The sequence below is a fragment of the Saimiri boliviensis genome, chromosome 9 (assembly GCF_048565385.1).
Source record: "Saimiri boliviensis isolate mSaiBol1 chromosome 9, mSaiBol1.pri, whole genome shotgun sequence".
Classification (NCBI taxonomy): Eukaryota; Metazoa; Chordata; class Mammalia; order Primates; family Cebidae; genus Saimiri; species Saimiri boliviensis.
In genome coordinates, this window is record NC_133457.1 from 122,479,090 (window position 1) to 122,498,792 (window position 19,703).

General features: G+C 47.2%; 1 protein-coding gene across 2 annotated transcripts in view; it reads left to right on the forward strand.

Moving 5' to 3' along the window:
* The first annotated feature begins 638 nt into the window (after positions 1–638).
* ZNF831 (zinc finger protein 831) overlaps positions 639–19,703 on the forward strand; it is a 111,129-nt gene continuing 92,064 nt past the window's right edge. For both annotated transcript variants that reach the window (XM_074406720.1, XM_003932641.3), the window contains exon 1: positions 639–908. The gene's annotated coding sequence lies outside the window, so the exon portion shown is untranslated. The remainder of the gene's footprint in view (positions 909–19,703) is intronic.

A 19,703-nucleotide genomic window follows, 5' to 3' on the forward strand; every position in this document is an offset into this window, starting at 1 on the left:
TATAGGATACAACATTTCCCAAAGTAATTTGACCACACGACTTCTTTTCTTTTCATGGAGTATCACATTCCACGGTGTGCATAATGTTCTGTGGGAAGAGTGTCACCTAGATGTGAAGGTACACCTTGCCCCGCTTTGTGTTTGGCCATTTCTAAGGTGGCTTTGAAACTAGGAAGGGTGAAAGATTGTCAGCTATGAAAGCCCACACCCTCTTTTGGTTTGGTGGCTCTCAGTGGCTGGATTCTGAGCAAGATCCTGGAGGCAAGAAAATCCTTCTCACATTCCTGGACATTCCCAAAACCAGGGGAGTCTGTTTGGAAGACCTGACCTCCCTGTCCAGGTCAGTAGCCATGGAAGTGGTGTGATCAGAAAAGAGGGGGCCAGCTCAGAGAGCGAAATGCCCACCTTCACCCTCCTCCTCCTCAACCCAAGAGGAGAGGTGCAAGGGGAAAGAGTGCAGAAAGAGAAAGGAGAACAGAAGTTTCCATTTGTACCGGATGGTTTTGTTTTTTTATCTGTTTGCAAATGTTCAGTGTAATGGTTTGAAACCCAGCCGTGTAGCTGCCGCCGCCCACACACAGAGCTGCTGTGGCACTGAGCTTCAGCAGGCAAACCCTACCACCAGCGTCGGCCATTAAACCCGAGCTCACACCAGGGCAGGCTGCACACCTACCCCCGGTGTCCCTCTCCCACCCCCACCGCCCCAGCGCCCTGAACACCCACCACCCTCCACACACACAATTTTTCTTTTTTTAAATTTCCAGCACTCGGTTTTTCTCTAGAGAAGGCATAAAGAGAAGCAGAGGCAGAGATGGGACGAGCAGGGAGAATGCTCCTGCCTCATCGGAGCCACCGGTTTTCGGGAGAGAGCGGCAGACCCCACCTGCCTGTGGACTGAGCACTTAAAGGTGAGAGAGGACTTTGTGATTTCTTTGTGCACCTGGAGGTCTGGGATGCAAGGCCAGATGAAGGGATCTTAATCATTGAGCCTGGTCTGTTGCCTCCCGAGTGATTCTATCAGGCAAGCATGATGGATGATTCCTTCCAAGCACACGCAGTTATCTCTGACACGAGCCCCACTCAGGTCCCCGTGAGATCTTGCGAACCAAGGGGCTTCTAGCCCCTCCTCCCCACCTTTCAGCACAGCCTTGTAAACCTCTGATGTGGATGAAGGTGCTGTCCTGCCTTTGACTTGACCTGTTGATTTCCAGCTGGGGCTGCTGGCCCTTCCTCTCTAGAGTGAGTAGTGACCCACACTTTTGGGGCCATATGGAATGGTCCTTCATCCAAGGGGCTTTGGGAAGACTTTTTCCCTAGTGGCCCCAAGCCCGGTAATCAGAAGCAATCAGACTCAGCTGTCCAGCTAATCTGTATAAAATAGGTTTCCTTCCTAGTAGAAATCAACAAAGTCTAAAATAGAAGGGACTGTAATAGGAAACGAAGCTGCAGAGTTCTCTGTGGAATGCAACAGGCAGGGACATTGGTGTGGAAAATACGAAGTGCAAATTACATGGCTGACAACCATGGGAGCAGGAGAAGGACTGATCTCCTTGCTTATCCAGCATGTCTCTGGGTCGGAGGGAAGCCGAGTGGGGACATCGCTTCTGGAAGGTTTAGACCTTTCACCAAGAAGGAGACGAGAAAGAAAGAACAACAAAGACGGAGAAGAGGGGGAAAAAGACCATAATGTAATGTACATGTAGAAGAGAAGCAGATAAAAAGCTCTAAATTCTGTGCAGTAAGGGGATGAATCAGTTAGTAAAGATCTATTTTTAGTTTCCAAGATCTGCTGTTACATTTTGCCTGGCATTAATTAATGTCGCAGGCATGTTCCATGCACAGGCTCTGAAGGGCCCTCGCGTGTCACTCCAGCTGGAGGTGCCAGCCCTTCTGAATGGGAGCTCTTCAGTCCTTTGGGGTCTGGTCTTCGACACAAACATGTGTCCAGAATGTTCTGCTCTCTGACCTTGTTCCCTCCGGGTGTATCCGTTAATCTCCTCACCCCGGCCCTCGGATGTCTGGCTACTGGCCAAGCGAGAATTGCAATTGTTATGCTTTGTTTTTTTTTTTTTTTTTTTTTTTTTTTTTTTTAAAGGAAAAGCTATACAGCTGACATTGGGAAAAGACAAAAAGATGTTGGATCATGGCTTAGAATTTAAAGAAAATGCTTTGAGGGCAGCTCTCCCACCCCGAGGAAGAAGAATGAGGCCCCCTCATCTCCAACCAAGGCTGATTTTGACAAATCAGATTTCATACCTGGAGAACTTCTTCCAATATAGTTTAGGCAAAGTGTAATATGTTAGCAAGAACTAATTACGTGACTGGGGTTGATCAGATATTGGCTGGAATTGTGTGTGAGGCTAATTCCACCGAAAAAAACCTGTTAGTATTTCAGAGGCGAGGCTGTAAATCTGAAGAGTGGCTGAAATGCAGGCATTATCGTATGCATGGAGCCTTGCTTTCTGAGGGGGTAACGGGGTATTAACAGGCGAGAGTAAGAAATCCAAGGCCGTGGAGCAGCACACTGTTGAGACAGCTGTTTTTGTATGTTTGCACCAATTATTAGATCAGTGGGAAAGTGTGACTACATCATGGACCCTAATTAGAAGCGACGTCCCTTATATTCTGAAAGTTTTGAGACTATTCTCCTATTTACCTAGAGCCTGACAGAGCCATTGACGTGAATTGTTCAGTGCCATCGGTCAAGGCCAATGTACAGCCTTCATTTTAGTTCCTAAGTCATTTGTGGTTGGCCCGTCCAAGACAGAGCACGGACAGTCTCATCAGAATAGGCTGGGAGGGTTTCCATGATGGCGTGTGGCATGGGGCTGGCCTCTCTGTTGAGGAGGGAATCCACGGGGTGTGCATGAGCTCTGAGGACCAATGGCAGAGTCCACGTTCAGTCCTCGGGAAACATCACCACTGCTACATTTCTGATGTTCTGAAGACGAGTTAGAACAGAGTGTGAGAACAAACAGGGCACTGACCTTGGGTTTCATGTCCTGAGGCTCAATTCAATCCTCTCACCCATTCAGAGGCCCTGCAGCCTCCCATGTCAGATCCACATACCTGGTGTGAGTTCTGCCCTCCTGACCACACCCCTGCACCTTGGACACAGCTTACCACATCCTTCCCCAGAGCATCTTGAGCCTTGAAAAGAAGGTGCAGTTGCAGCGTTCTGGGCTGAGAACACCCGAGTTCAGCCCTGGCCAGAGGCCATGAGAGGCGGCAGAGCCAGGGGATGGTGTCTGCATTGGTAATGAGGGTCTCCATCACTTCCAGGCTGGCCTTGTCTGTGGCCACAGGTGTACAGGATGGGTGCCCATCTTGATGGGTCAGACAAGGTAAGGGGCTCTCAGACCCCATCCTCTGTTTGAGACTGGACCAGAGGTGCCATCAGAAAGTCAACTGAAGATTAAGCAGCTTCTTTTGATGCTCAAAACCTAGGCTCTTTTTGCTGCTGTGCAGTTTCTTGCTGCATGTGGATGTCTGATGAGCCAGACGCGATAAAGGGATCTCAGTCCTTGGGCATCTCAGTCTCTGTGGCAGAGCACTGGAGCCTTGCTTTCCAGGGCAGTAACGGGGGAAGAAAGTGTGACTGTGGCTGGAGCTGGGCCGAAGATGGCCTTTCCTTGCGTCTCTTTGTCTAATCTCTGTAATGGCCCCATGAGGTAGGTGCCCTCCCCAATACCATTTTATGGAGGAGGAAATGGAGCCTCACAAATTTCATTTTGCTTTTTGCATTGCATCTTAAAAATATAAAACATTAACCTTACACTTCGTAATATATCCATTGATCTTACAATGAAATGAGATCTCCCTCCTCCAAAAAAATATCTTGAAGGAAAATGGTTCTCTCCTGGGTGAGTGCCAAAAGCCTGGGCTCAGCCTGTTGGAGGCAGAGGCTGCAGAGCCCCTGTGTGGAGAGCGGACGCCCTCCGCAGGGCCCCCGACACATGCCTTGTGTCTGTGATGTTGGCGCTGTGTGGATGGCGGGGCTGGAACTTTCTCTCAGGGCCCCCGGGAATCAGGCAAGGCCGTCTCCACAGCCTTTCTTTGTGGAATGTTCCAGCTGGCCGGTGTGCATAGGGGAAGCTAAGCTGAGGGCTTGAGCGGGGGTTCTCGTCCCACACAAGGTTGGGGCTCTCCAGGGAGCCCCAATGGCTGGACCCCCATCCAATGCCGGGGCCAGGGCAGCCTCCTGCGCCCTGCCGCGGCCCGCCTCTTCCTCTGTGGCCTGTCACGGGCCTCACATCCTGAGAGGAGCCCTAGAAACGGGCTCTGTTGATAAAAACACACATACCCTTTGCCACAGGAAACGTGGCCTCACGTTCACAATGGTAACCACCAGGGTCCTCACAGAAACCAAAGAGGAACAGATTTTAGATTTTTACCTAAATTAGGAAACACATGTTCTCTCTCTCCCCTTCCCTCCCTCTCTCCTCTCAGCAAGTCTCAATTTTCCTCACATGTAACCTCTGCCCTCCCTATCCTCAATTGGGAAGCTGCAGGTTTAGGAAATAGAGACCATGTTTCGTTGAGTTTAGGTAAAAACTGTGAGAAAACAGGATATATGTTGTAATGGAAACCAGTGGGCCTCAGGTCACAGGTAGGGTTGTCAGATAAAATACAGGATGCCCAGTTAAAATGTGAATTTCAGGTGAACAATGAATACTTTGTTAGTGTAAGCGTGTCCCAAAGACTGCACAGGATGGACTTACACCGAAAGATTTATTATTTCTTTGAAATTCAAATTTAACTGGGCAATCCTGTATTTTTATATATTTGCCATGACTAGTAACCATAGCATAGGGCGCCCGCCGCATGAGACTCAGAACCATCCTCTGGGAAGAACACAGAGGCAAACTTCTCCATCCAGGTTAGTTCCTGATCTTCTGAGAACAACAAACAGCCCACTATGGCCGGTGCTCCACACCAGCACACGCTCACATTTTGTGGGCAAGGCGCTCTTCTTGAGTCTGCCCCACGGAGGTGTGTAGTTGTTTGTTGTCCAGGAGAGAAACTGGGGCCCAGAGAGGTTGGCGTGATGCGCCCAAGCTCTCAGTCAGCTCCCGGCCTGTCTCTCTGCATAGTACTCACTGGCTGTGGGCGGGCAGGCAGAGCCAGCTTCAGAGGAGCAATAATAACAGGTTAGCTTGGAAGCGCTCCGTGCAGAGATGAGAACGGCTGTGTCAACACATGCAAATTATATGCAAATACACTTGGCCTGCCTGCCCAGATGGGAGACCCATGAGCACAGCCTCCAGCTGTCCATGGGTTTCCGGCAGGGCAGGGGTACCCGGCTGATAGTGGCTGGGCCCCCAGAGAGGCCCATGATCCTGGTGCACATGGGCTGGGACACACACACACTTGTTCTCCTGGCATGGATGAGGATGCTAGGGGGCTGGTGTGGAGGTGGATGCGTGAGGCTGGAGGGGGTGTGTTGATGTGTGCGTGACCTGCCACCGTGATCCGTGTATTCCCAGCAAGCCACATGGCTTCCATCTCCTGGGATAACCCCTCCTGAGGCTCTAGCACCCATCTCTGGAGAGAAGGACATGGCCCTTTCCCTGGGCACCCTCCTGCTGAGATGCCCTAGGACTGCAGACCTTTGAGGGGACTCATCCTAACCGCAGTGATGCTACCGTGAGCGTTGACCGGGTGTTTATGATACACCCGACCCTTTGCTGAGCGTCTTGTACTTAATTCTCCCACATGTCAGGGGTTCTTGTTGCCCTGACTTGACAGATAAAAACCTTGAGGCTTAGAAAGGTAAAGTAACTTGGCCTCCACTGGTGAGATACCGAGCCAAGATTCCACCTGAGTTCTGCAGGCTGGTCAGGTGAATCGCTGCCAGGTCAATGAGAGACGGCTTTCAACACTGGCTCCTGAGCGTGGACTTTCTGAGGAGAGCACTGTTTTGAGAAGTCCTTCATGAAGATTTGTGGTAGTTGTACCTAAGATTGTTTGGGGTTTGTGCTCTTAGAGTGAGTAGAGTTGGCCTCAAATACTGGTGCAAACCGAGCCCCATGTGTTGGGGGATGTTCTCCGTGAGGGAACACTGAGCCTTCAGGAGACCGGTGGGAGGTGGCTGCCCAGCCCCTCTGTCTGGCCGTGCGAGGGGAAGGTGTCTGCCGAAGGCGAGGCTTAGCTGAATGGTTGAATATGCTGCTGTGGGGCCAGGTAGCCTCGACCACAGGTTGTCTTTGCCGATCTCTGACCAAGTGGTTTGGGGCAAGCTGCTTCACTGCTATCCACCTCCTTTCCTCATCAGCTAAGTCATGTTTGTAATGACAGCACTTCCCTCACAACCCAGCTTGGAGGTTTCACTGGTCAATTGCCTGATCAATCATAATAGTCGTTAGTCATTGCCGTTTGCCAGGCACCAGTTTAGGTGCTAGAAAGAGCTAGCAATGAGAAAAAAGTGCAGCTCTCACTTTTGAAGAACTTAGGAGTCCAGAGAGCTAAGCTAAATCCACTACAACGTGAGACAGGCAGAGAGTCACCTGAAAGTGTCATGGGGGCCTTGCTGCTGAGGCTCGGGAGCGGAGAGATCACAACTCGCAGGGGGTTCGGGGTTCCAGAGGCCTTTGTTGAGGAGGCAGCGAGTAGGTGGACAGATGGATTTTGGGTTTGTGGATCAAGAGGAGGAAGGGAATTCCTGGCTGAGGAACAGCATAAGCAAAGCATAGAGAGCCTGGAGGCCTTCAGTTTGACTGGAGGGTGCACACATCCATCCATGCGTGCCGGTCAGTGGGCTCGGAGCTGGGGAATAGGGTAGAAAGTCCCTGTACTTATGGGGATGGCAACGTTAAGCAAGTAATGATACATTTAATTTTTTAATTGCAGTTGTGATGAGCACCGGGGAATCTGAGCTGGTCGGAGCAGGCGCGAAGGCTCCCGAGGCTTCCCTGAGGACATAACTGAAGGTTGAGTAGGAGGCAGTAGGGCATGGAAAGAGCACTTTGGGCCATGAGTGCAGCTCCCCAGGGGCCCCTGACGTGGGCCAGCATCCAAGGAACTGAAAGGCCAGCAACCAGAAATGGGGCTTGGGAAGGGGCTGAGGAGGTGGGCAGAGGCCGGCCCACATGGGCCCTGGTAGGTGGAGGACATTACCTTGTCCCAGGAGTGACGGGGCTACTACAGGGTTCCAGCTAGAGTAGGGATGTGTGGGTGGAACTTTTTGTTTAAAAAAGATTCCTCTGATGGTGGAGAAGGCTTTGCCTGCAGCAGGGGTGAAGGAGAAGGGGAACTGGATTTTGGCCAGCTGTGGACTGTACAACTTGGCCAAAATCCCCCTTTGCCACAGCCACCATCCTCAGCCCAACACACTCAACAGCTCACTCTTTCCCACCTGAGCAGTGTCTCCTGCACACCCTGTTCCCGAGCTCAGCACCCACCTGATTTTCCCACCACCCTGGCTGCCGAGCACACGTGCGTTGGCCCTCAGCCCGCTTGTGCTGTGTTCTTCCCAACAGAGCCAAATCCTGTGGAACTGGACCTGGAGAGAATAGGAAGAAGCCAAAAAGATCTTAAGCCTGCTCCAGACCCCTTGCCTGACTTTTGAGAAGGTCAGGGTCTGATTTCTGTTTGGCCCTCCTCCCTGGGCTGGGCTCATCTTCCTGGGAGAGCCTCCGCAAGGGAGCGGGAGGTTTGGCAGGAGCGTTGGATTGCTTCACCCGGGGAGTGAGTGCCGAGGCACACAGGGCCAAGTGCTTATTCATGCTGGATGCTGCCCTGGCAGCCTGGGTGTCCCGCTGCCAGGAGCCAATTGCAAGGCTGGACGGACATGTTTGATGGTCCTGGGGGCTCATCAGCACACCCTATGAAGGGCAAATGGGGGTAGGGGGCTGGCGACCCATCAAGCTGAACTCCAGGAGGTCAAGGACAGGGCAGGAGGAGGCTTTGGCCAGCATGGTCTTGGAGAGGGAATTACTGCCCTGCTACTTCCTACTGTGCCAAACTCTTTGAAAAAGCCACAAGCAATTTTTTCTCTCCCAAAATAGCTGAGAAACTCCACTGGACAATTGCTTACCAAGTACCTACTAGCTGGGCTAAGAAAGTGAAATTTTCATCTACTTCTTCAAGGAGTGCACAGTCTGGTAGAAAGCCTGATGTATAAACCCGTTGTCACAGGGCATTGTCCTGTTCAGGTGGCAAGGAGTGACTGTGGTGGCATGGGAAGGGGTGGTAGAAACTCCTGCAGCCTGGGGGGTCAGTCATGCTTCGCTGAGGGTGCTAGAAAGATCTAGCCATGGAAAAAGGGCAGCTCTCACTTTTGAAGATCTTAGAGTCCAGAGAGCTAAGCTAAATCCACTACAATGTGAGACAAAGATTCACCAAAAAGTGTCATAGGGACCCTGCTGCTGAGGTTTGGGAGCGTGGAGATCACTTCTTGAAGGGAGTTGGGAGACCCAGATCTGTTTTTTCCCACGTAGGATTGGGGAAAGACACACGCAGACTGGTGCTTCTCCGAGTATGCACACATGCACCATGCTCATTCACATGGGTTAGTAACCTGCATAGAAGGCACACATCACCCTCTTGGGACAGGACCCAGGTGGTCCAGTCCCAGAGCAGCTTTACGAGCCCCAGACTCAGAGCAGCAAGCAGAAAACACCCTGAGAACTCAAGCTCTCTGCTCAAACCCTGTGAAACCGAAGCAGGCTCCATAACAGTCCTCTGCGATGGCTGCTTCCTTTGTCATCCGCTTTCCTTCCATCCTGCAGTAACGCCAGCGGCCCTCTTCTTCAGACACCATGACAGGTCCCTCCTTCTACTCTGCCCTTGCTGCTTTTCTCAGTGGCTTTCTCTACGGAGACAAGTCCTATGCCACTTGGAACAAAACTTCTCCTGTGGCCTAAGCCGTGTGTCACCTGTCCCCAGCATGCCGCCTGGCTTCTCTCTGGACTCTGCCCATTTTGTGGTGACCCTGACAACTCATGAGCCTTCTGCTGGTTTCTCCATCACCTGGAGGAGTGCCCACCTCAGCGCCTTGGCACTCACCCTACCGTCTGTCTTGTGCCCCTTGCTCTCAGATGTGCCCCGGGCTGAATATTTCTTGTCTCCCAGGTCTGTCTCACAGGCCGCCTCCTATCCTTCGCCTGTGACTCATCATACCACTCTATTCCTTTTCCTTTATTGCGCTTTTATCTAAAATCACTTCACTCATGTATGTATTTTCCTATTTATACCCGTCTCTCACACTGAAATGTCAGCCCCGTTTGAGGGCAAGGGGGCCACTGTCTTATTCTCCCCCAATCTTACAGCCCTGAATGAAACTCGGGATGTGATGGGGACTCAGTCAGTATTTGCTGGACAAGTGAGTAACTGTTGAATACGATTTCCCTGACACCTGGGAGGGATAATGTCTTCTTCTCTCATAGCTTTTTTTTCATTGCAATCTGGCTGTTTGGTGTTTGTCATTGTTTTCTCCCCAATTATCTTAATTATGCAGCACACAAAAGACTATAGAACAGTCTAGTAAAGGCAAAACCTCTCAGAGGTAGGAGGAAGGGAAGGACGAGATTGGACACAGCCAGAACGCTTGTTAGCAGACGGGCAAGCAGGCAAGGCTGGGCACATGAATGCACTCATATTTTTGTCTGCGTGCACCTGCGTCTGTGTCTGCACATACACGCCTAGAGCACCCTGATGTGAATGGGAGCAGCTGGGATTTGGTGTTTCGAGTGATTGGCTGGGCTCTGGTGAGAGCTGGGACTGTTCCCATCTTGCTCATTAGCTGGTAAACTTTTCTTGCTCTGTGATCTTTAGAACAAGGGGGTAGCAAGTTGGTTTTATCTCAGGTGCTAAATCTTACTGGGAATGATTGCCTTGGAAGTCCAGGTAAAGCTGGCTTCAGCTGCCCAACACAGCAAGGACAAGTGCTGGGGCCAGGCCGCACTGTCCACCCTGAATGTAGGAAGGAGGGAGGGGCACCATACTGTATTTGATGTGGCTGGATTAGATAATCCTGGAAGCGCCATAGGCTCTAAAATTCCAAAAGTGTCCCCTCCTTTGGGAATGGTAAGAGATGGGTTAGAGATCCTGAGTGAAAGGAATAATTCTCCTCCTCTGGGAAGGCTTCATCTTCAGAGTCTGGTCTTGAGAAAACCCCTCCTAGAGAGGAAGAAGTGGGGTCTGCCTAAAGGGCACATGATGAGGTGTGTGCTTCCTCTTGTGCTCAACTGAAGACTGAAATTCTCAGCACTTAAAAGCGAGTCCCGTAAAATACTGTATATATTTAACATATACTCTGTGACTTTAGGGATAAGTATGTACCTGTGAGACCATCACCACCGTAAAGGCCATAGACATATTTACCTCCCAAAGTTTCCTCTTGCCTCCTTTATTATTATTATCTGTGGCCAGAAAACTTAACATATGATCTACTCCCTTAGAAAATTTTAAGCACGTGGGCTGGGTGCAATGGCTCATGCCTGTAATCCCAGCACTTTGGGAGGCTGAGGCGGGTGGATCACCTGAGGTCAAGTCTGAGACCAGCCTGGCCAGCATGGTGAAACCCTATTCTACTAAAATACAAAAAATTAGCTGGGTGTGGTGGCGGGCACCTGTAATCCCAGGAGAATTGTTTAAACCCAGGAGGTGGAGGTCGCAGTGAGCTGAGATCGCACCATTGCACTCCAGCCTGGGTGACAGGGTGACACTCTTGTCTCAAAAAACAAAAGAAAGAAAATGTTAGGTATGCAATACAGACACTCCACTGTACTCTAGGCCTCCAGAATTTAGTCATCTCACATAACTGAAACCTTGTTCCCTTTGACCCTCACCTTCCGCGTTTGCCCCCTCCCTCCCTGGTGATCACCACCATACTCTCCGCTTCTATGTGTTTGACTGCTTTATATTCCACGTAGAAGCAAGGTCAGATACTATTTTTCTTTCTCTGCCTGGCACTTAAAAGCAAGTCTCGTAAAAAGCTGTATATATTTAACATACACTCTATGACGTTAGGGATAAGTACGTACCTGTGAGACCGTCACCACCATTAAGGCCATAGACATATTCACCTCCCAAAATTTCCTCTCGCTTCCTTTGTTCCCAGCACTCAGTGAAATAACACTGAGAATAACATCCTCCGGGTCCCTCTATGTTGTTGGAAAGGCAGAATTTTTAAAAGGCGGAATAAATATCTCAAATTTTTTTTAAAAGAAGAAAGAGCTTCTAAAAATCACTTAAAATTTTATTTTTATTTTTACTTTTTATGGGCACATGGTAGATGTATATACTTATGAGGTATGTGGGAATTTGGATAGAGGCACACAGTGTGTAGTAATCACATCAGCGTAAACGGCACATCCGTCACCTCAAGCATTTTATCATTTCTTTGTGTTACAAACATTCTGATCATATTCCTAATTTTCAAATGCACTAGAAGCGATTGTTGAGTGTAGTCATCCTGTTGTGCTAGCAAACCCTAGCTTATTCATTTTATCCAACTACAGTTTCATACCCATTAACCATCCCCACTTTTCCCCCACTCCCCTACTCTCTATCTCCATGAGTTAAGTTGTTTTAATTTTTACCTCCCACAAATGACTGAGAAAGAAGAAAACAAAATTAAAAACTAAAATGAAAACAAGTCCTTCTGGAAGTGCGGGGTCCCCTGTGCTAAGGGAAGAGGGAAATGAAGCCCTGCTGGCTCCTTCCTTCGGCTGTGGATGGGATTCCGAACTCTGGCTTGGGAGGTGAACTGGTTGGCTTTTAATTTGAGCCCTGCCTCCTTCCAAAAAGGATTTGAGGGGACTTACAGTAAGAACATACCCAGAGGATAGACAGGGGGAAATAAAGCCAGAGGGAGAGGTCAGAGGCCACCAAAAGGAAGAGAAAACCAAACCCAGGGAAGGGCCAGGGTCTCAGGCCAGGACTTGGATTCAAGGAACAGTCATCATTTGGTTTCATAAGGACAAAGGATTCTTGGCTTGGAGAAGCAGCTGGCAGAGGCTAATATACAAATCTGTGTTTAAATCTGTTTATTGAAATGTTTAAACATATTGTTTTTGTAAATACATCCGAAAGACACTGATTAGCCAGCCCCCCATCAAGTGATGGATGTGGCAGGGTCCCAGCCTTGCCATTTTGTTCCCCATCTGGTCCAGTAAACTCTTCCTTCTAAAAAAAACAGTTAAGAAAGCAAACTCCTTACATAAGAAACTTTTAGGGATGTGAGGAGGGGGAACCGGCTTTTCTTGTCGTAGTTGAAATATAAACATTTTTTCTTTCTGGTCTGAAAAATGAATCTACAGAAACAGTGGATGATGCCAAAGAAATCACTTCAGGTGCTGGGAATGATTTCATTTTTACACTCCAAGATTAAAAGTCAGTTACTAAGTGCTCAGAGCCACATCTCGTTTTCCGAAGTGGGAATACAACACGCCCTGCCCTCCTCTGGCTTTGCTTCAGTTCCTAAGGCACTTTCATTATCTGTGATGTGGTAAGTCTGTGGCCTGCAGGGTAACATTGGGTGCTGGGAGGCTGTGCGCCTTTCCCCCAGGACGCCGTAGTCACAGCCTGGTGCACGCAGGAAGCCAGCTTGATGGAGCCATCTCCGTCAATGTGACGGGAGTGTTTCCAGAAAGGGTCCAGGGGGCATTTATTTCCCAGTCTGTGCTGCACTGGGAGAGGGTATGAGGTGACAGGTCAGCAGAAGGGAGGGGAGGGCAGGCTGCAAGAAACTTGCTTGTGGGTCAGAAGGACACTGTCTTGGCAAAGTTCTGCCCATTCTGTGCCCACTGAGCCACAGGTAATGGGGATCGTCCATTTTCTCTTTCTCACTTAGCCTTCCCCGGAGGAGTTTCGGCTGGAGAAACCACCCCAAACCCGGGCCATCCCTGTTGTTCAAAGTATCAGACCAATCAGGCCTGCAGACGGCCCATTTCCCAAAGGCTGGCATATAACCCCCTAGGGGCACTTTTGTTTGGTTTTTAACTTTTTACCTCCTTTATTTGACGTAAGGAGGGACTTTTTTTTCCTCTTTTTAATAAACTTTTTATTTTGGAATCATTTTAGATGTACAGAAAACCTCCACAGTTAGCACAGAAATTCCCATATCCCTTCACCCGGTGACCACCCCCCAGCCACATAGCATCTTGTGTGCCCACGGCACATTTGTCATGACTAAGAAATGCATGTGGGTACATTCCCATGAACTAAACTCCAGACTTCATGTGCATGTCACCAGTCTTTTAACTGTTGTCTCTTTCTGCTCTAGGATCCAAGCCAGGGTGGGTGGTAACTTTTCATGTAACTTTTTTTTTAAGTGCCATCATTATGGAGTTACTTTAATGAATATTACACAAAATATTAGCACACCAATTATTATAGCTTGGGACTAATTAAATGACAAAAGCAAGTCAATTTGAAGAAGTGTGTTATGAAAACAAATAAAGGTGATATGTGGTACAGCCCTTTACTTCACACCCACCACGAAACTCACTTAGCACCAAGCAAATCCCTAACAAAGTCCTGGTGGAGCTGCGATAAGGACTAGCAGCAACACAGCCCCCCTTCCACGGCCCAACAGCGCCCCTCTTCCTGTTTGGATGCCGCTCAAGGGAGGGAGGAGGTGGAGAGGAGAGGAACTCTCAGTGGAAATAAAGTTTCCATTGTAATTATTCAGCTGATCCTTGACCCCCATTACCATGGATAATCAGAAACTGACTGGATACATCATGCTTTAAATAAAAACATCACGGAAATGGCCCTGAGGATGTGCAGACAGATAATTGCATGGGTTCGTCCAATGACACTTCAGCGGGAGGCACTTTTCTATACGCACAGAGATGAGAGCAGCGGCACAATGTCACACATCTGTGGAGTGTTCCTTCCTGAGGGGCCTCCCCAGGTACAGCTTCCTGTTCCATGGCAAAGGGCTGGTGATGATCAACCTCTTCTGACAATGGAGAGAGCGTGGGGAGGATGTTAAGGGGAAACAAACCCCAAGAGGGAACCAGCTTCGGTTGAAAGCAGAGCACGTGCCTTCCCAAGACGGCATTGCCAAGCCCCAGAGAAGAGCCCTGTGTTCCACCACCTCCCCTACAGGACGAGGTGTGACAGCACCTGCATTGGAATATAGACTGTGGTTTCGAGCCTTTGGCATCAGGCCCCACCTGGTGTGTAAGTTTGTGGTCTCTCCAGCAAGGTCAGGGAAGTCAGGGGATCACAGTTCTCTGTCATTCAGCAGGTGTGGACTGAGGGCTGGCTCTGTGCCAGGCACCGTGCCGGATGCTGGGTTCGATTGTGAGGCCAGGCACAGCCAAGGCAGAGACAAACACTCCTATAGTCATTCACAGCACCAAGCTCCACAGGCCAGAGAATGGGTAGATCCATAGGAATGAGAGACAAGCTGCCAGGTGCCCAGCCCTGGGGAGCCTCTGGAAGAGGAGAGAGGGCCACCCATCATGGCTGACCTTGGGAGGACTTGGGTCTTCACACATTGTGTTCCTTGTTACATACAAGAGTGTTAGACACACGGAAATAGCCATATATTCCCATGCATTTATTTGACACATACTCTTGGGGCCATGAGTTCAATCCCCAGAAGAGGGTCATTCTGTGGGGAAGAAAGGGTGCGGCCAGGGGCCGTGCAGGAGCCCAGGGAGACTTGACTTATGGCCACTCTTGATCACGCTCCTCTGAGGCCCCAGAGGTGATCCTTCATCCCCAACTATCTTGTGAGGCTGTGTCGGCTCCCCAAGCCCCAGTTTCCTGCGGAGACTCAGCTGCACTGTTAGCCCCGGGCACACCAGGTGGCTCTACCTGGAGTCTGCTCCAGCTCCTCTCACTGGGGCTTCCTGCAATGTGACTGCACAGATGAGGTCTGGAGAAGGGCCCAGGGACTGAACTGCAAAGGTGAGGGCTGTCTTTGCTCCTCCTGACCACAGCTTCTGGACAGGCATGTGGATCTGACAGTGCGAGGCCAGAGGGGCATGGCCAGTGAGAGAGTTATTCTTTCCACCTGTGAGTCTCCCTCAGACACACAGGATCTCTCATGTCTTCTCCTGGTTTTGCTGCTATTTCTTCTAGCTGTGTGAGGTAGTTTTGTTTGAAAGAGCAGTCAGTGCGGACTGCTGTTTCCCGAATGAGGTTTGCTCTTGGCAAGTGAGTGAGATATTTTTTTGTCTGTTTGTTTCCTTCAGAAAAAAAGTGTCTGAGAGAGCAAGTTAACAATTTTTGGAAACTATTTTTCATTTTCTTTGGTGACTGTTGCCACGTGCTTAATGCATTTGTTATTGGTTATGTGCTCTAGAGAGTCTATTTGTACCATGGTGCTTAGAAAAAATTAGGAGAGTGATGGATTTGTTTGCTATATTGATAAAACTCACATACCATGCAATTCACCCTTTTAAAGTGTCGGATTCAGTGGGTTTTAGTATATTCACAAGGTTGTGCAACCATCACTGTGACCTAATTCCAGAACATTTTCAACACCCGCAAAGAAACCCATTACAATCACTCTCACTTTCTTTCTTTCTTTTTCTTTCTTTCTTTTCTTTTCTTTTCTTTTTTTTTTGAGATGAAGTCTCGCTCTGTAGCCCAGGCTGGAGTGCAGTGGCATGATTTCGGATCACTGCAACCTCTGCCTCCTGGGTTCAAGTGATTCTTCTGCCTCAGCCTCCTGAGAAAAGGATTCAGGTGTGTGCCACTATGCCTGGCTAATTTTTTTGTATTTTTAGTAGAGATGGGGTTTCACTACATTGGCCAGACTGGTCTTGAACTTCTGATCTCAAGTGTTCTGCCCGCCTCAGCCTCCCAAAGTGCCGGGATTACAGGCATGGGGTTACATATTGCTACATGGATACATGATTTTATCATTTTTATGGCTTTGTATATTCCATGGTGTATATATGCCACTTTTTCTTCATCCAGTCCACAGTTGATGGGCACCCAGGTTGATTCCATGCCTTTGCTATTGTGAACAGTGCTGTGATAAACATAAGAATGCAGGTGTCTTTTTGGGAGAATGATTTATCTTCCTTTGGGTAGATTCTCAGTAATGAGATTGCTGGGTTGAATGGAAGTTCTACCTTTAGTCCTTTAAGAAATATCCAAACTGTTTTCCATAGGGGTTGAACTAATTTACATTCCCACTAACAGTATGTACGTGTTCCTTTTTTTTCCTGCAGCCTCGCCAACATCTGTTATTTTTTGACTTTTTAGTCATAGCCATTCTGACTATTGTGAGATGGTATCTCATTGTGGTTTTGATTTGCATTTCTCTGATAATCAGAGATGATGAGCATTTTTTCATATGCTTGTTGGCTGCTTGTATGTATTCTTTTGAGAAGTGTCTCTTCATGCCCTTTGGCCACTTTTTAATGGGGTTGATTTGTTTAAGTTCCTTATAGATTGTGGACATTAGACCTTTGCTGGATGCATAGTTTGCAAATACTTTCTCTCATTCCACGGGTTGTCTCTTTATTCTGTTGATAGTTTCTTTTGCTGTATAGAAACACTTTGGTTTAATTAGGTACCAGTTGTCAATATTTGTTTTTGTTGCATTTGCTTTTGAGGACTTAGTCTTAAATTCTTTGTGTAGGCTGACATTCAGAAGAGTATTACTTTGGTTTTCTTGTAGAATTTTTATAGTTTCAGGTCTTAAATTTCAGTATTTATTTCACTTTGGGTTAATTTTTGTATATATTGAGAGATAAAAGTCCAGTTTTGTTCTGGAATTAGAGTGGCATCAATCACTCTATTCAACATTCTTCCCCTTATGGTTAGCCAGTTTCCCCAGCACCGTTTATTGATTAAGGGGTCCTTTCTTTCACTGTTTATTTTTGTTGACTTTGTTGAAAATCAGTTGGTTGTAGGTGTACAGCTTTATTTCTGGGTTCTCTATTCTGTTCCATTGGTCTAGTTTGAAGTCAGGTAATGTGATGCGTTGTTATTTTTGCTTAGGATTGCTTTGGCTGTTCAGGCTCCTTTTTCATTCCATACAAATTTTGGAATAGTTTTTTTCTAATTTTGTAAAAAATGACATTGGTAATTTGATAGGAATAGTATTGAATTGCTTTGGGCAGTATGGACGTTTTAATGATACTGAGTTTTCTAATCCATGAGAATGGAATGGTTTTCCATTTTTTTGTGTCGTGTGTGATTTCCTTCAGTAGTGGTTTGTAGTCCTCCTTGTAGAGATCTTTTACCTTCTTGGTTAGATGTATTCCTAGTGGTTTTTTTTTTTTTTTTGTGTGTGTGTGTGTGTGTGTGTGTGTGTGTGTGTGTGTGTCTATTGTAAATGGGACTGTGTTCTTGATTTGGCTCTCAGCTTGAACGTTAGTGGTATATAGAAATGCTACTGATTTTTATACATTGATTTTTGTAACCTTAAACTACTGAAGTCATTCATTGGGTCTAGAAGTCTTTTGGTGGAGTCTTTAGGGTTTCGTAGATATAGAATCATATCATCAGTGAAAAGAGATAACTTGACTTCCTCTTTTCCTATTTGGATGCCTTTTATTTCTTTCTTTTGCCTGATTTATCTGGCTAGGATTTTCAGTACTAGTTGAATGGAGTGATTAGTGCCATATCTTAAAAATAAAATATTAATTCAAACAAATCCATATTGAACAAAACAGCAACATTTTACATAAAGATAACATCACAGAGATCTTTCACTGGGACCTTCCACCATAGTCAACTGCAGTGGAAATGCTCATTCTGGGCCCTTGAGAACCTCTAGGGTTATGTGTGGAGGCTCTGCAAACACTTGTTCCATCTACATCTCTGGGAAAAAACCACCCAGGCTCTAATTCTTACTTGCCTGCACAGAACAACCTCATCTCCAATGCAGTGTATTTTTGTACACCTACATTTCTGGGCAACAGGCTCTGTTTGTAGGTTGTTAGACCAATAGTAACAATTACTAAAGAGCTGAGCTGTGGCTCTTTTTTTTTTTTTTCTCTCTCTCTGCTTCTATATCTTCCTGTTTTCTAAGGGTTGCTACTGTGAACTTAAGTAATGTATAGGAAATAATTTACTTCCTATTTCTGGGCCATACCAAGTTTCATCTCTGCATGAGTCTCTTCCAGGTTGGTTGAAATGGTGCTTTTCTCAGTTAAACGTGGAGTTGACATAAAGGCCAAGCCACAGGAGGCTGCCCCTTTTATTCTATTTTCTAAGGCTCAGGGAGCATCTCTCTGTTCTCTGAGATGCTGCCTGCAGAGTAGGAACTTGGAGAGAACACTAAAATGCCCTCTCAGCAAAAAGTAGTGAGCTCCCTACAGAGAGTGTGAGCAGGGGCCCTTGAGCTCATCTCTCCTCTGTGGGACCAGCCTGGTGGTCCTTTCTGGAACTATGGGTGTCTTTTCTGGGCAACCAGATCATTGTGTTTGAATCAGAGCATCATTGGCTGAAAATCCTCCACTTTTCATACTTTTCATAAATGTATGTAACATGCTCTATGCCATAAGCATATATAAAATGTCAGTTAAAAAAACTGTTTTACTGTGTTCTTAATGATATATTTATCTTCAAGCACACAGTTAAAATGAAAATGCTACATAAAATTGTGTCTTACCCAGCTCAAGTAATTCTCTTGTGTGCTTAATACCACTGCTGCTTTTGTCAAAATATTTACTGCAATTCATAATGGCTGTCAGAAACCAGGTCTACAATCCACATTCTACTAAATAAAAAAAAATTTATGAGAAAATTTATTGCTTTATCTGTTCCCCCCCAATGATGGACCTATTAAATTAAAAATGTGAATTGGCCGAGAGAGAGAGAGAGAGAGAGAGAGAGAGAGAGAGAGAGAGTGAGAGAGAGAGTGTGTGCGTGTGCGTGTGTGTGTGTGTGTGTATATATATATATATGTGTGTGTGTGTGTGTGTGTTTGTGTGTTTTATTAGCCCAAGGTTTTATAATATAATATAATTGAAATATCAAGGTATTTGATAGAGCTACTATTTATAGCAGTTCTACTAATCAACCACCCAAGGGTAATATTTTTCAATGAGATTTATAAGGGCCAATAGACCATGTATTTATACACGTATCTAGCTTCCCAGTGTCCAAAATAGCAAAGAGCTGGAGGCTATCTCAGATCAGCCATGGAAGCTATGCTCTGAGAGGTAACATGTTTCTCCTTTCTCGTAGCAAATCTTTCTGTAAGAATGAAACCAGAGATGTTATCTACCAAAATGCAATGAAGGACAGGATACAACTTAGAAAAATGATAACATTGGCTGACTGGGAAAAACAGAATCAACGTCAGGGCCAGTTTAAAATAATATGCCTTTTAACCACCCTCTCTTTATTGCCCCAGCTAAGAGCAAGTATTTAGGACCATGGGCTAATATTAATCAGAGACAATGCTTAGACTCTGTGGCAGTGTTAGGGCCTGTGAGATTTGCTTCCTTAGCTGTGCTTCTACTGGGAAGCTGGGGAGGGGGTGGTCATGAAGGAGGAGTGCCATGTGAACAGGATTACCCAAAAGGCCTGCCTAGGGGAGATGGGCTCACCATCAGTGGCTATGGAGTTACCAGCTAGAGAGACCTTTCTTCTGGTAAAGACCATGAACATCATGTATGCAGAGAACCAGGATTGTAAAAGGGAGGTAGGGTAGGCTGTCTGGTTAAGGGGGTAGGGTGCTAATAGACACAGGAAGAATCTACCACGCTTAGACAAATCACATCTATGGTTTTATCTAATCCTTTGAATGAATAAACAGGAGCCTCACTTTTCAA